The sequence below is a fragment of the Cynocephalus volans genome, chromosome 13 (assembly GCF_027409185.1).
Source record: "Cynocephalus volans isolate mCynVol1 chromosome 13, mCynVol1.pri, whole genome shotgun sequence".
Classification (NCBI taxonomy): Eukaryota; Metazoa; Chordata; class Mammalia; order Dermoptera; family Cynocephalidae; genus Cynocephalus; species Cynocephalus volans.
Window position 1 is genome coordinate 100,988,598 of NC_084472.1, and position 16,384 is coordinate 101,004,981.

The 16,384-nt window shown below is 39.3% G+C and overlaps 1 pseudogene; it reads left to right on the forward strand.

Annotated features, from left to right (window-relative positions):
* LOC134361741 (C-myc promoter-binding protein-like) overlaps positions 1-16,384 on the forward strand; it is a 114,179-nt pseudogene that overhangs the window by 19,717 nt on the left and 78,078 nt on the right.

Sequence of the window (16,384 nt, forward strand, 5' to 3'; positions counted from 1 at the left end):
TACCTGGCTTCATCTCCTCCTGACCTCTTATAGCAGAGAAATTTAGGAAAAAAGAAGAAACTGATGGAAGAACCAGGCCTCCTGTACCAAGTTCCTGATACCTCTTGTGTGTCTATTGTTTGGGGGGAAAAAAAGAATTGGTAAAACCGAAACAAAACAGAAAACCAGGGATGAAGAAAAAAGGCAGCCAGGCCCAGTGAGTAGGTCAATGATTCCAAAGCCCACCCTGCCCGTGTTATCCTGGGGCAGGCAGGGGGCACCGGGCTGCAGGAGTGGACGGAAGGGTGATGAGGCCACGACACTCTGGCTCTGGCTCCAGCAAATGCCAGGCGTGCTGAGTCGGCGGGTGCCCTGCTCCTCCAGGGGCACTCTCACGAGCAGCCGGTCTCTCTGGGTGGTACGATCTATGCCAACGGATGATGTCAGGCCCCGAGAGTTGTTAAGAGACCATGACGTCAAGCTGTTAGTGGCCACGTCCCCACGTTCAATCCAGTTAAGAGCTCTTCTCATCCATGGAAACTCAGGAGCGCCCACGGGAGCGGTTCTCAGGGCCTGACTCACAGGCAAGCGGGGCTCTGCAAGGACTGCCCGGGTGGTCACGCACTGATTTCCCACGGGACAGTGAGAATAGCTCATCCTCCTGCTCCATCAAAACCTTCTGTACTCCTGTCCCAGCCCCGCCGACAAGCATAGCCCCACGACCTTCTACCCCACCCCGCCATCTCTCTTCTTCCCTTTATAGCAAAACGTCTGCAAGGGAGGGGGTGTCCCTGTCTCTATCTTCCCATTCTCTCCCAGCCAGCCTCCTGCCCTCGTGTCCCCTGCGGTGGCACCTTGGTCACCCCTTCTGCTCCCAGCAGCTGTCATCACGGCTGACGCCTCCCTCCTTCTTTCTCGAGAGTTTTTCTTCTCCGGGGTCCCAGGACGCCACATTTTCTCGGATTTCCTCTGACCACATTACTTGCTTGTCTCTCCTGCCCGACCTCTCAGTGTCAGACCCCCAGGACTGAGTCTTCAGATTCTTCCCTTGTCCTCTTTTCCCTTTCGTCCCCTCCTCTTTGCTTTCCCCTTCTGCATTCCCTTTCCCTTCTCTCCTCCCTTTTCTCCCCTCTGCCCCCTCTTCTCCCTTTTCCTCCTTTCTCTTTCCCACTGTCTCCGGGTGAACTCTTGGAGTCTCGTATCACCTACACGATTGTGACTCTCAAACCTGTCTTTCCAGTCCGCATCTCTCCCATAAGGTTCATATTCACATATCCAGCTGCCTATGTGACATCCCTGCCTGGACGTCTGATAGACATCTCAAACTTAGGTGTCCAAAGTGAAACTCTTGGTGCCCCTCCGAAGCCTATTTTTCCCTGGTCCTTCATTTGTGAGGCAAATAGCTCCATCAGCTACCCAGTTGCTCTGGTCCAAAACTTAAGAATCATTTCTCTTTGACACCTTTTTTTCCGTCATACATGTCTTGCATTCAGTCAACCAGTCCTGTTGGTTCTAACTTCAGGATATATCCAGAATCTAACTACATGTCACCACACCCACTGCTATAGCTCTAATGCAAGTCATTGTCATCTCCTCCCTATACCGTAGAAAGGATTCCCATTTCTGGGTTTCCACAGTCTCCCTACTATGATGCATTTTCTACCCAACAGAAAAAATAATCTCTTAAAAGTATAAATCCGTCCTATAACTCCCTTGCATAAATCCTGGTAATGACTTGTAATCACATTACAGAGTAAAATTTAGGCGACTTGGCACATCTGTAAGACCCTGTGTGATGGGAGCCCTGTCCTCTTTGAGTCCCCTCTCTGCTCGTTCGCTGTGCTCAGTCACGCTGGCCTTCGTCTAGCCTTTGGGCGGCCCCGGCTTGCTCCTGTTTCAGTGTCGCTGCCCTTGCTGTGCCTTCTGGCTGGAATGCTTTTCCCCTAGACCTCAACTCTGCACCATTTAAGCACTAGCTTCAGCGTCACCCCCTAAGAGAACCTCCCTAACCACACAGTTTAAGCAGCTCCTAAACCCAGCCATTCTCCACCTCGTGACGACTGTTCCTTCCCGACGTGTCAATTACCACTCTGCACCTGAATTTCTCTCTGGATCGGTTTGCAGTTGATCTTTTTCCTCCCCACACTAGACCATATGACAGCAATCTTTTCTGGCTTGTTCATGGCTATTTCCCTAACTTATACTACTGCCTGCCTCATATCAAATGCTCAGAAATACTTGTGTGGGAAAGTGCTCCCATTATGGCTAGTTCTATACTGAATCTCTGTTTCCAGTATGAAGCAACGTGGTCTCGAGACCTAGTAGCTCAGGAGGATTACCTAGACACATTTTTAATAATTCAGATTCCTGGTCTCTTTCTCAGACTTTATTGGTGTGTCACTCAAAGTGTCCTAATCTTCCCATTCACTCTGATGAAAAGTTTTGAAGTGGTAAAGGTAGGGGACAGGCTAATGGAATTCAAGTTATGTGGTCTTGTGTGTCCTTTGTTCCACCAGAGTAAAAAATTTTGGAAACCACTAGACTGAGGTTGGGAGTGAGGGTAAAGAGTTGACAAGAAGATGAACTCTGGGGCATGGGTCCATCTGGCTATTGAAAACCAAGAGCTGGTTTTACCCACTTCAGTGATTCTGTGAAATACCAGGGCCCCTGTCAGTTCAAGGAATACTGCACCATGCCGTTTAGCTCCAGGATCTAGAACTCTGCTGTCCAATACAGCTGCCACAATTTAAATCCGAATTCATTAAAGTTAAGGTATTTGAATTTGAATTAAATGTATTAAAATGAAATAAAATTAAGAATTTCATTCTTCAGTCTCACTAGCCACATCTCAAGCACTCACTAACCACATTGGCCAGTGTCTATGGTACGGGAGAGTGCACGTCCATCACTGCAGAAGGTTCCATGGGACAGAGCTGGTCTAGCAAATGGGCTCCTGGAACAGTTAGGGCATCAAACTGCTGCTGTTATTGCTTTAAGTGACAGCCTTGTCAGGCAAACGTGGAAATACAGCGCTACCCTGGTTAAGCAATGGGTCTCTTGAGACGTGGGAATTTCAGTCGAGCAGGCGAAGAGCTGATGAAAACAGCTTGTAAAAGCATTTGCCAGCAGACCGGCCCACACACAGAGGACACGCAGGTTTTCAGAGACATACCACTGTTGCCTCAGAGGACCTGGGGGAAAGCACGCCTCTGGGCTAGCAGGGCCACTTCTCTTGGTTTGCTGTTCTTGAACTCCAAATCCAAGGTTGCTCATGGGAATATTGCCAGGATTTGTTAGGTGACTGTTTATTGGGTTTACATTTTATAGCCCCAGTGAGATTATCAGTCACTTTGAGGCAGGGGAAATGACTTATGCTCTTATATTATCTCCTCCTTAGCATTCATATACAGATGGTAAATAAACACGAGCACTTTGTCTAACTTGCATTATAATTAGGTCTGAACGTACCTCTCTTAGTTTGCTCATGAGTATCTCGTGCAGGCAAGGATTATTTCTTTTCCCTTCCCTGCAGCACCTGGTACATAATTGTTTCTATACAAATACTCATGAGATTGAATGGATGGGTGGGTGGGTGGATGGATGGGTGGATGGATGGATGGGTGGATGGATGATGGATGGACTCAGACCCGTACTGACAGATGATCTCATGTTTCAATGGTATCACCATTTCTAGTGATTCACCATTTCTAGTGAATCACTTAGATCATTTCCCATCTTAGAACTATAGAGGAATTCAGCATTATTCTCTCTTCTGAATAACGAGGAGACATATCTCTGAAGTCAACAGTGAGTGGATAAATGAGTAAAAATATTTCCAGTGTAATTAGAGCATTCTCATAGGGCTTTATCAGAAAAGCCACTTCCTTTGCCTTCTTTCTTATAGAACATGCAGCTGAGGAAAGAACATACCCAGCTCAAAAATAAAACATGACAATAGAAAGATTTCACAAGAAATTGTGTACATGTTATGTGAAACATTCGGGTTCCTGGAGAATTTTTTATTACTCTTTTAAGAACCCCGTCTTGAATGCTAGTTAAAGCCTGTGGAAATTTCTATGTCATCTTGTCTCTGAGTGACAAGAGGAGGAGGTGGGGACGGCACGTTGCACAGCAGAGAGGCCATGAGATCACAAAACCAGGCATGGGCCAGCTCTTAGCCACATGGCAAGGAGGCAAGTTTGTCAGGGGTGTGTTCATTATCTCGTTGTGGATGCTTCTGCCCACGAGATTGGGACACTGAAGGGAAAGCAAATAATACTTACTCAGGACAACGTGAGCAGACTGTTTTCCCCCTCTAGAATACTTTCTCATGTTAAATTGTCAGTTATGTAACTATTGATTGGATTTTCTTTCTTGTAATTGTTTTCTTTTTTTCTTTCGTTCTTTGTTGTTGTTGTTGTTGTTTTGTGGCTGGCTGGTACAGGGATCAAACCCAGGATCTTAGTGTTATCAGCACCATGTTCTAGCCAGCTGAGCTAAGCAGCCAGCCCTCTTTTCTGATTATAAAAAGAATTCATTATAGAAATATAGAAAGGTGTAAAGAAAGCCAAAAAATGCTTATAATCTTACCACCCTGAGTTAACTGCTGTGTATATTTTAGTGTACTTACTTCTTGTCCTTTTTCTACACATATATGATAAAAATATGCACACATATCTTTTTTGGAATAATTAGAATTATTTTACTCATACTTTGTTGTTACTTGCTTTTTATATTTTACAATATATTATTATGAGTATATCCCCCATGCTCAAGACAAAAAGGTACACATGAAAAACTCCTCCTCTCCGAAACATGTAAGACTTAACTAAAGTATTATTCAGAGAGATATTTATCATTGTAAATGTTTATATTAAGAAAGAAGAAAGACTAAAAATTGAGTCAAACATCTATTTTAAGAAGTTAAAAGAGGATTAGCAAAATTAACAGATAGTTCCAAACAAGAAATTAAAGTCATGAACACTGAAATGTTTATCTTCTAATCAAACACTCTTCCATGAAACTTTGCAGCATGATTTCCAGTGATCGTCATTTCCTTACTGTAGATTTCAAGGTTTTATCTGCTGCTAAAAGATACCCTTTACCTGAAAGATACCCTTTACCTGAAAGATACCCTTTACCATCTTCTGTAGTGCAGTTCTGTAAAAATTCCCTTAGTTTCTTTTTTTAATCTCAAAAGTGTCTTTATTTCATCATTATTTTAAAGTCTATTTTTGTTGGATATAGAATTCTAGGTTGATGGGTATACTAGTCCATTTTCTGTTGCTTATAACAGAATACCTGAAACTGGATCATTTAAAATGAAACAATTTATTTCTTACAGTTTTGGGAGGCTGGGAAGTCCAAGGTCAAGGGGACGCATCTGGTGAGGGCCTTCTTCTGGGGGAGAACTCTCTACAGAGTCTCTAGAGAGTGCAGGGTATCACATAGCGAGTGCTGAGCAAGCACATGCATCAACATTCTCACTTGCTTTCCTTATGAATCCACTAGTCTACACCCATGATAACTCATAAAGTTATTAACCCATTAATAGATTAATCCTTTCATGAGGGCAGAGCCCTTATGATCTAATCACCGAATAAAGGCCCACCTTTCAACACATCAAGCTTCCACACGAGGGCTGTCCTGTTAGCTCAGTTGGAGCACAATGTTAAAACACCAAGGTCAAGGGTTCAGATCCCCATACCGACTAGCCATCAAAAAAAAAAAAAGAAAGAAAAAGAAAACGCTTCCACATTAGCTTTGGAGGGGACAAGTATTCAGACCATAGTAATGGTTTTGTATATTTATTCATTTATTTTATTTCAGCATTTTAAAGTTGTTATTTCCGGACTCCATCCCCAGCCCCGCCGAATTAGCACTGATCAGAGAGGCGCCCAGCCAGAGAAGCCCACGTTCTGCAGAGACCTCGTGCCCTGTGGTGCCAGCACATGACCCAGCAGGTAGGCCTCGCCCATGCCACCTGACTCCATCCCCAGTCCCGCCTAGTGTGTGCTGATCAGAGAGGCGCCCAGCCAGAGAGGCCCAAGATCTGCGGAGACTACATGCCCTGCAGTGCCAGCATGCAACCCAGCAGGTAGGCCTTGCCGCTGCCACCTGACTCCATCCCCAGCCCAGCCAAGTGTGTGCTGACCAGAGAGGCAGCTCTCCCCAGAGAGGCCCAAGACCTGAGGTGACCGTACTCTGAGGCACTAGTGGGCAACTGAACAGACCCTGAGGCAGCCATACCAAATTGGCAGCCCCAGCAGCATCTGAGCCAGACAATATTGTCAAACCAGTGGACCATGAAATCACCTGCCACAATGACTAAACATCAAAGGAAAGATACCAGAAATATGAAAAATCAAGAAAGTACACCACCAAAGGGTAATAACTCTCAAGCTGTAGACCCTATAGAACAAGAAGCCCTTGAAATGTCTGACACGGAATTTCAAGTGATAATTCTAAGGAAACTAAATGAGATACAAGAAAACTCAGCTACACAACATGATGAAATGAGGAAAAGTATACAGGACCTGAAAGAAGAAATGTACAAGGAAATCAATGCCCTGAAAAAGAATGTAGCAGAGCTTGCTGAGCTGAAGAATTCATTCAACCAAATAAAAAACACAGCAGAGAGTTTAATCAGCAGGCTTGCAGAAGCAGAAGAGAGAACTTCTGACTTGATGATGGGCTGTTTGAAATAACACAGGCAGACAAAAAAAAAAAAAGAAAAAAAAATAGAATTAAAAACATTGAAGAAAATCTAAGAGAGATATCAGACAACCTTAAGCGCTCAAATATCCGAGTCAGTTATTTCTGAAGGGAGGGAAAAGGAGATTGCATTGAAAACATATTCAACAAAATAGTGGCAGAAAACTTCCCAGGTATAGGAAAAGACACAGATCTTCAGATTCAGGAGGCTAAAAAATCCCCAAATGTATTCAACCCAAAAAGCTCTTCTCCAAGACATGTTATAGTCAAATTGGCAAAACTCAAAGACAAAGAGAGTATCTTAAAAGCTGCAAGAGAGAAGCCTCAAATCACCTATAAGGGAGCCCCACTCAGACTAACATCAGACTATTCATCACAAACCCTAAAAGCCAGAAAGGAATGGGATAATATATTCAAAATACTAAAAGATAGAGATTGCCAGACAAGAATAATCTACCCCACAAGGCTATCCTTTGAAAATGAAGGGCAAATAGTATATTTCTCAGACAAACAAAAACTGCGGGAGTTCACTACCACATGACCACCCTTCCAAGAAATTCTCAAGGGAGTACTGGGTTTGGTACCTGAAAAATAACTACCACTGCCATAAAAGCTCAAGAAAAATCAAAATCCACTAGTAAAATAAAAATGCCAACAAGGAAGAGAAAAAAAAAGTTTATCTACACCCCAAGGAACCAACAAATACAGAAAACAAACAGTAAATCAGAAAGAAAGGAACAAAAGACACTTAAGACATCCAAACAAAAATCAATAAAATGCTAGGAGTAAATCAACACTTTTCAATAACTCTTAACGTAAAAGGATTAAGTTCCCCAATCAAAAGACACAGACTGGCTGAATGGATTAAAAAGGAGGACCCAACTATATGCTGCCTTCAAGACACCCACCTCACCTATAAAGACGCACATAGACTAAGAGTGAAAGGATGGAAAAAGATTTACCATGCAAACAGAAATGAAAAACACTGGAGTAGCTATTTTTATATCTGATAAAATAGACTTTAAACTAAAAACAATAAAAAGAGACAATGAGGGACACTACATAATGATAAAAGAATTGATCCATCATGAAGCCATAGCAATCATAAATATATATGCACCCAATGTTGGAGCAGCCAGTTTTATAAAGCAAACTCTATTAGACCTAAAGAAGGAAAAAGACACTTATACCATAATAGCAGGGGACCTAAACACCCCACTATCAATATTGGACAGATCATCTAGACAAGGAATCATCAGAGAAACACAAGATCTAAACAGCACTTTAGACCACTTGGACTTAGCAGATATCTACAGAACATTCCATCCAACTACCTCAGAATATTCATTCTTCTCATCAGCACATGGATCATTCTCCACGATAGATCACATGTTATGTCACAAACCAAGTCTCAACAAATTCAAAAAAACTGGAATTATCCCATGTGTTTTTTCAGACCACAATGGATTAAAATTAAAAATCAATAACAAATGAAATTCAGGAAACTATATGAACACATGGAAATTAAATAGCATTCTACTTAATGACATATGGATCCAAGATGAAATCAAACAGGAAATCAAAAAATTTATTGAAACTAATGAAAACAATGATACATCATACCAAAACCTGTGGGATACTGCTAAAGCAGTATTAAGGGGGAAATTTATTGCATTAAATGCTCACCTCAGAAGAATGGAAAGATGGCAAGTGAACAACCTAATATTTCACCTTAAAGAACTAGAAAAACAAGAGCAATCCAAGCCCAAAATTAGCAAATGGAAAGAAATAATTAAAATCAGAGCAGAACTTAATGAAATTGAAACCTGAAAAATGATACACAAGATCAATGAATCAAAAAGTTGGTTTTTTGAAAAGATAAATAAAATTGACAAACCATTAGCATGGCTAACTAAAAAAAGAAGAGAGAAGACCCAAATAGCAAAAATTAGAAATGAAAACAGTGATATTACAACTGATACATCTGAAATACAAGGAATCATTAGAGACTACTATAAACTACTATATGCCAACAAATTTGAAAATCTGGAGGAAATGGGTAAATTTCTGGACACACACAAAAATTACCAAAACTGAGCCAAGACGAAGTAGAAAATCTGAACAGACCAATTACAATAAACGAGATTGAAGCTGTTATCAGAAGCCTCCCAACAAAGAAAAGCCCAGGACCAGATGGATTCACAGCAGAATTCTACCAAACATTCAAAGATGAATTGACACCAATTCTCTACAAACTATTCCAAAGGATTGAAACAGAGGCAATTCTCCCAAACTCATTCTATGAAGCAAACATCACCCTGATACCAAAACCACGTAAAGATACAACTAAAAAAGAAAACTACAGACCAATATCACTGATGAATATAGACACAAAAATCCTCAATAAAATACTAGCTAACAGAATACAGCAACACATATGCAAAATTATACACCATGATCAAGTGGGATTCATCCCAGGGATGCAAGGTTGGTTCAACATACGCAAATCAATAAATGTGATACACCATATCAATACAATCAAACACAAGGACCATATGATCATCTTTATAGATGCTGAAAAAGCATTTGATAAAATTCTACACTCATTCATGATAGAGACTCTCTATAAGTTAGGTACAGATGGAAAGTATCTCAACATAGTTAAAGCCAATTATGATAAACCCACTGCCAGTATCATCTTGAATGGGGAAAAGCTGAAAGCTTTTCCTTTAAGAACGGGAACTAGACAAGGATGCCCACTCTCACCACTCCTATTAAACATAGTGTTGGAAGTACTAGCGAGAGCAATCAGAGAAGAGAAGGAAATAAAAGGCATTCAGATTGGAAAAGATGAAGTCAAACTGTCCCTGTTTGCAGATGATATGATCCTATATATTGAACAGCCTAAAGCCTGTACAAAAAAACTCTTGGAGTTGATCAATGATTTCAGCAAAGTAGCAGGATACAAAATCAACACACAAAAATCAGTAGCATTTCTATTCTCCAATAGTGAACATGCAGAAAGAGAAATCAAGAAAGCTTGCCCATTTACAATAGTCACCAAAAAAATAAAATACTTAGGAATAGAGCTAGTCAAAGATGTTAAAAATCTCTATAATGAGAACTACAAACCACAGCTGAGAGAAATTAAAGAGGACACAAGAAGGTGGAATGATATGCAATGCTCTTGGATTGGAAGAATCAACATTGTGAAAATGTCCCTGCAACCCAAAGTGATATACAAATTCAATGCAATCCCCACCAAAATTCCAATGACATTTTTCTCAGAAATGGAAAAAACTATCCAGACATTTATATGGAATAACAAAAGACCACGCATAGCTAAAGCAATTCTTACCAAAAAAATTAAAGCTGGAAGAATAACACTACCTGACTTTAAACTATACTGCAAAACTATAATAACCAAAACAGTATGGTACTGGCATAAAAACAGACACACTGATCAATGGAATAGAATAGAGGATCTAGATATCAAACCACACACCTACAGCCATCTGATCTTTGACAAAGGCACCAAGCCTATACACTGCGGATGAGACTGCCTCTTCAGCAAATGGTGCTGGGATAAAACTGGATATCCTTATGCAGGAAAATGAAACTAGACCCATACCTCTCACCATATACTAAAATCAACTCAAAATAGATTAAAGAATTAAATATACACCCTGAAACAATAAAATCTCTGAAAGGAAACATAGAAGAAACATTTCAGGAAATAGGACTGGGCACAGACTTCATGAATACGACCCCAAAAGCATGGACAACCAAAGAAAAAATAAACAAATGGGATTATATCAAACTAAAAAGCTTCTGCACAGCAAAAGAAACAATTAACAGAGTTAAAAGACAACCAACTGAGTGGGAGAAAATATTTGCAAAATATACATCTGACAAAAGATTAATATCCAGAATATACATGCAACTGAAACAACTTTACAACAAAAAAACAAGTAACCAAGTTAAAAAATGGGCAAAAGAGCTAAATAGGCATTTCTTGAAGGAAGATATACGAATGGCCAACAGACACTTGAAGAAATGCTCAACCTCACTCAGCATTCGGGAAATGCAAATCAAAACCACACTGAGATACCATCTCACTCCAGTTAGGATGGCTAATATCCAAAAGACTGTGAATGATAAATGCTGGCGAGGTTGCAGAGAAAAAGGAACTCTCATACATTGTTGGTGGGACTGCAAAATGGTGCAGCCTCTATGGAAAATGGTATGGAGATTCCTCAAACAACTGCACATAGATCTACCATATGACCCAGCTATCCCACTGCTGGGAATATACCCAGAGGAATGGAAATCATCAAGTCGAAGGTATACCTGTTCCCCAATGTTCATCGCAGCACTCTTTACAATAGCCAAGAGTTGGAACCAGCCCAAATGTCCATCATCAGATGAGTGGATACAGAAAATGTGGTACATCTACACAATGGAATACTACTCAGCTATAAAAACGAATGAAATACTGCCATTTGCAACAACATGGATGGACCTTGAGAGAATTATATTAAGTGAAACAAGTCAGGCACAGAAAGAGAAATACCACATGTTCTCACTTATTTGTGGGAGCTAAAAATAAATAAATTAATACACAAATAACCTGGCAGGGGGTGGGGGAGGGAAGAAGACACAGCAATTACAATTCCTTGCAGTTGATATGACAAGCAAACAGGAAGGACATTGTTGGGAGGGAGGTTTTAGTAATGGGCCGCAATAATCAACCACATTGTATACTGACAAAATAAAATAAAATTTAAAAATATATATAAATAAATAAAGTTGTTATTTCCTTGTCTTCTGGCCTCCATTATTTCTAATAAGAAGTCAGAAATTATTGTTTAACCCTTGTTTCACTATTCTTTGACTGATTTGTGTATTTTCTGTTCATTGGTTTTCAGCAATTTGACTTTGATGTGCCCCGAGGTGGTTCTAGTTACGTTTATCCCACTTGGAGTTCACTGAGTTTCTTAAGTCTAAAAGTTTGTGTTTTTTATTAACTTTCGGGAAGTTTGGGACCATTATTCTTTTAAATAATTTTTTTCCCCACTCTCATCTCTTCTCCTTTTAGAACTCCTATTGCATGTAAGTTAGACCATTTAATATTGTCCTGTAGGTCTCTGAGGCTTTGATCACTTTTCTCCAATTGTTTCTGTATATGAGATTGAATAACTTTTATTGATCTGTCTTCAAGTTTACTGACTTTTCTTCCTGCTATCTTTTAATAAGTCTATTCACTGAATTTTTCATTTTAGTACACTTCGGTTTTAAATTTTCCATTTTTTTCCAGTAGTTTCCATTTCTCTAGTGAGATTACACAGTTATTGCTTCAGTAAATACATATCTTTCTTTAATTATTTGAACTTTTTCCTTTAATTGTTTGATATTTATAAGAAGTAATTTAATGTCTTTTGCTGCTAAGTCCAACACCTGGGCCATCTAGGGTTTAATTTGTATTGAGTGCTTTTCCCCTTGATTATCAACTACATTTCCCTGTTTTCTTGAAAGCCTATTGACTTTATTGAATACTGGACATTGTAGAGACACTGGGTTCTCATATCTTCCTCTGAAAAATGTTGATTTTCATTTTAGCAAGCAGTTCGATTATTATTTGATAACCTCAGATGTGCATATGTTTAGTTTTATGTTTGCTTATTACAGAGAAGCAAAAAGCCAAAAGTTTCATAAGTCCTTCTGACTTAGAGAACTCAATCTTTAAACTGTCTCCCAAGACAATCTGATTAGGGCTCAGTTTGATGCTTTTTTTTAAGAGTGGATCTAGAGAAGCTTGTGCTAGAGCGGCTACTTAAATTTTCATGACGTAAAAAAATTAAAAATAAAGTTGTTCATCTACAATAGACATATTTCAAGTGTTCAATAGCCATGTGTATCTATTGGCTACCAAATTGAATTTGTGCAACTGTAGAACATTTCTGTTTCATAGAAAGTTATATTAGCCAGCACTGGTCAACTGGAGAGGCCAGCAACTTTTTCTGTAAAAAGGCCAAATAGCAAATATTTTAGACTTTATGGGCCATACAGTTCTGTCACATCTACTCAACTCTGCCGCTGTGGCATGAATGCAGGCTTAGATAATAAATAAACACACGAGTATGGCTGTGCTCCAATAAAACTTTATTACAAAAACAGGCAACAGCTGAATTCAGACTAAAGGCCATATTTTTAGAGCAGGGGTCAACAAACTATGACCCTCAGACCAAATGTGGCCCACTCTGTGTTTTTTAAAACAACTTTATTGAAATATAATTCACATACCGTAAAATTTACCCACACAGTTAAATGGTTTTTCGTACATTCACAGACTTGTGCAAACATCACTACATCCAACATTCTTGTTTTTGTAAGTAGCGTTTTATAGAAACAGAGCATTACTCATTTGTTTATGTCTTATTGATGGCTGATTTCATGCTGCTTTTGCAGAGTTAACTAGTTGTGACAGAGACTGTATAGCCTTCAAAGTCTAAAATATTTACTGTCTAACTCTTTAAAGAAAATGTTTGCTCTAGAATGTCGTGCCTCCTCTTAAGGCACAAGCTTCTGCTGTTCTAGCTGGATTCCAGGGGTGTTTAGGAGGCGCCGAGATCTCTCCTCTCTGCCAGGGTCAGAACGCTCGTGTCCACGGCGCTTCCTCGTGGCTCATATGACTGATTCTCCTTCAATCCTCCAGCGGCTGCTATTTGCTGAGCCTCGGGTGCGGTTGCCCATTGTGTGCACTGCACAAACGTCAGCCACGGCCGTGCACCGACCCCTGTGCTTCCTCTGCATGGCTCCCTCTTGTCTGATACATTATTCCAATTTTATGCATCTTCCATAATTTTTAAAATATGTTTGTTCAGTCACTAAGAGAAATATTTTAAAATCTCCCACTGCAGTGTCTATTTCTCCTTATAAAGCCCCTTTAATTTTGCTTTATATATTTTGAGACAGTATTTTAGGTACTAATGAGCTTAGAATTGTTATATTTTTCTGTTGAACTGAAACTTGTTACTACACAGAAAGCCTCTTGATGTCTGGAAATGTTTTTGCCTTAATATCTAATGATAGAGTCGCACTGCTTTCTCTCATTTAGATGTGTCCATTGTATCTTTTTCCATACTTTGAGCCTTTTAACCCTTGTGCTTTCAATGTGTTTCTCGTTAAAGAGCATTTAACTAGATACTCTAAATCCATTCTGTTAATCTTTGATTTTTAACTGAGGCGTTTAATCTCTGTTCGTTTAAAAGTAATCACTGAAATCTTTTATTTCTATATCTTATTTAATGGTTTGTAACTATCCTACATCCATTATATCTCTTCTATTTTCTGCCTTTTTTGTGGATTTTTTTCATTATTTTTTATACATTCTTTTGGACTAATTCTTTTTTTCTTTCTACTACTCGAAAAGTTATATGTCTAATTCTCTTCTCCTAGAACTCATCCTAGAATGTTAACAAGCATATTTATCATATTCTAAGTTTAATTAATAGGTTTATCCTCCTTTTTTACATTAGAAGGGCCTTAGAACACTTTAATTCTCTTACCTCTACCAATTTATGTGCTATTGTTGCTGTGTATTTCATTTTCTATTCTTTTACTCACAAAAGGTTATTGTCATTGTTTTTACAGTTAATGTTTTTTAGTTGGCTCGTGAATTTTCCACTTTCTTCTCTCATTATTCCGTCTTTCATCTCAATATCTCTAACTTAGATTACTTCCCCTATTTAAAACAAGCCCTTAGAATTTCCCTAAATCATAGTCTGTTTCTCTTTACTTCAAAATTTCTTTGCTTCACTCTTATTTTTGAAAGTTATCTTCACTGCATATATAGTTGTAGTTTGATGGTTATTTTCTCTCGGTATATTTAGAATATTGTTCCACTATTAACTGGCTTCTATGGTTGCCATTAAGAAGTCAGTTCATTTCATTGTCATCCCTTTGTAAATTGTCTGTTTTGAAGATTCAGTAGCCTATGGTATCGCAGTGTGCATTTCTTTCTTTCTTTTTTTAAATCCTGCTTGGGTTCCTTGGGATTTCTGAATCTGAGGATTGGAATCTCATTAATTCTGAAAATTTCTTTTTATCTCTTTCTCTCTCTGGACTGTGGAATAGATAAACTCCTGGTCTGTCTTCCACTTTTCTAATTCTTTTTTCATCTGTGCTAATCTTCTTCTAAACCACTCATTCAAGTTTATAATAACCCTCGGTTATAATGTTTTTCATTTTTAGAAGTTCTAGTTAGATCTTTTCTCAAGTCTCCTTGATAATTTTTACATTTTTTGTTCTTTACTTATATTTATAGACTCTGTTATGAGATGAATTGTGTGTCCCCCCAGAATTCATATGGTGAAGTCCTAATCCTCAGTAGCTCAGAATGTGACTGTATTTGGAGATAGGGCCTGTAAAGAGGTAACTAAGGTTACGCAAGGTCATTAGTGTGGGCTTTAATCCAATATGGCTGGTCTTCCTATAAGAAAAGGAGATTAGGACACAAACACACACAGAGGAAAGACCATGTGAAGACAGAGAGAGAAAACAGCCATCGAAAAGCCAAGGAGAGAGGTCTCAGAATAAATCAACTCTGCCAAAACATTGATCTTGGACTTCTAGCCTCCAGAACTGTGAGAAAATAAATTTCTGTTGTTTAAAGCCACCCAGTCTGTGGTACTTTGTTATGGTAGCCCCAGAAAACTAATACAGACCCTCTATTTTTTTTCCTTTAAACATAATTGAAAATACTTGTTTTATATCCTTTGGCTGATGATTCAATATCTGAAAGCTTTTGGAAGCTAAATCTTCTGTTTGTTTTTTCAGCTGTATCATGCTTATGGAGTCTGTTATCTTTGTAAGTTTTGTGATCTGTGCTGGTGAGCTCATACGTTTTGAAAGTATTATCTACGGGAATTTTTAAAAACAAATCTGTAAGGATTTGCTTTTCTTCATGCCATGAGTCTAGGGCCACTTCCAACGCAGCAGCATTCTACACTAATTCTTAGCTTTAGTTTTTTGGGGACTACTCAGATAGTGTGAATTGAAGTTGGAAAATTGTACAATGGCCTTCAAGGCAGATATTTTGATCCCCTACCCAAGTAGTAAAGTTGAAGAAAGGCAATTTTCTTTGATGTCTAAAGTAATGGTAGCAGTGGGGGTTATTAGTAGTAACTGTGGGGGAGGGGTAGGCATATATCTAATTCATGCTCACACTAAAGGGATAACCCATTGGATCCCAGTTTTCTGTGTAAAGATCTTCTATTGGATTCTGTACTTTGTAAGGTCCCTTGGCTTTTTCTCCTGTGCCTAGTCACTGAAGATTGATAAATGCCTTCAGGATAAGTCAGATTTACTATTTCAAAGATACTTCTAGAAGGAGAGGTAATTTTTAACCCAGAGCCTCTGTCAGTTCTCCCGGAGGGTCAGGGGGCCTATGCTGGGAAAAGTTTCATGTTGCTTTTATCTCTACCTGCTACCTTCCTGACCAGCAAGATGAACCCCACCTCTTAAGAGAGCTAGATTCAGAAGGGACGCATCTTCTGGAACTCAGTTCTAGATCCCCCAGCAATTTATGTAGAGAAAAGCCCATATCCATACATCGACTGTCCTATGCTTGGGGCTCTCACTCCCACACCGTCGTAGGGAACTTTAGAGACCACATATTCCAACCATCGTC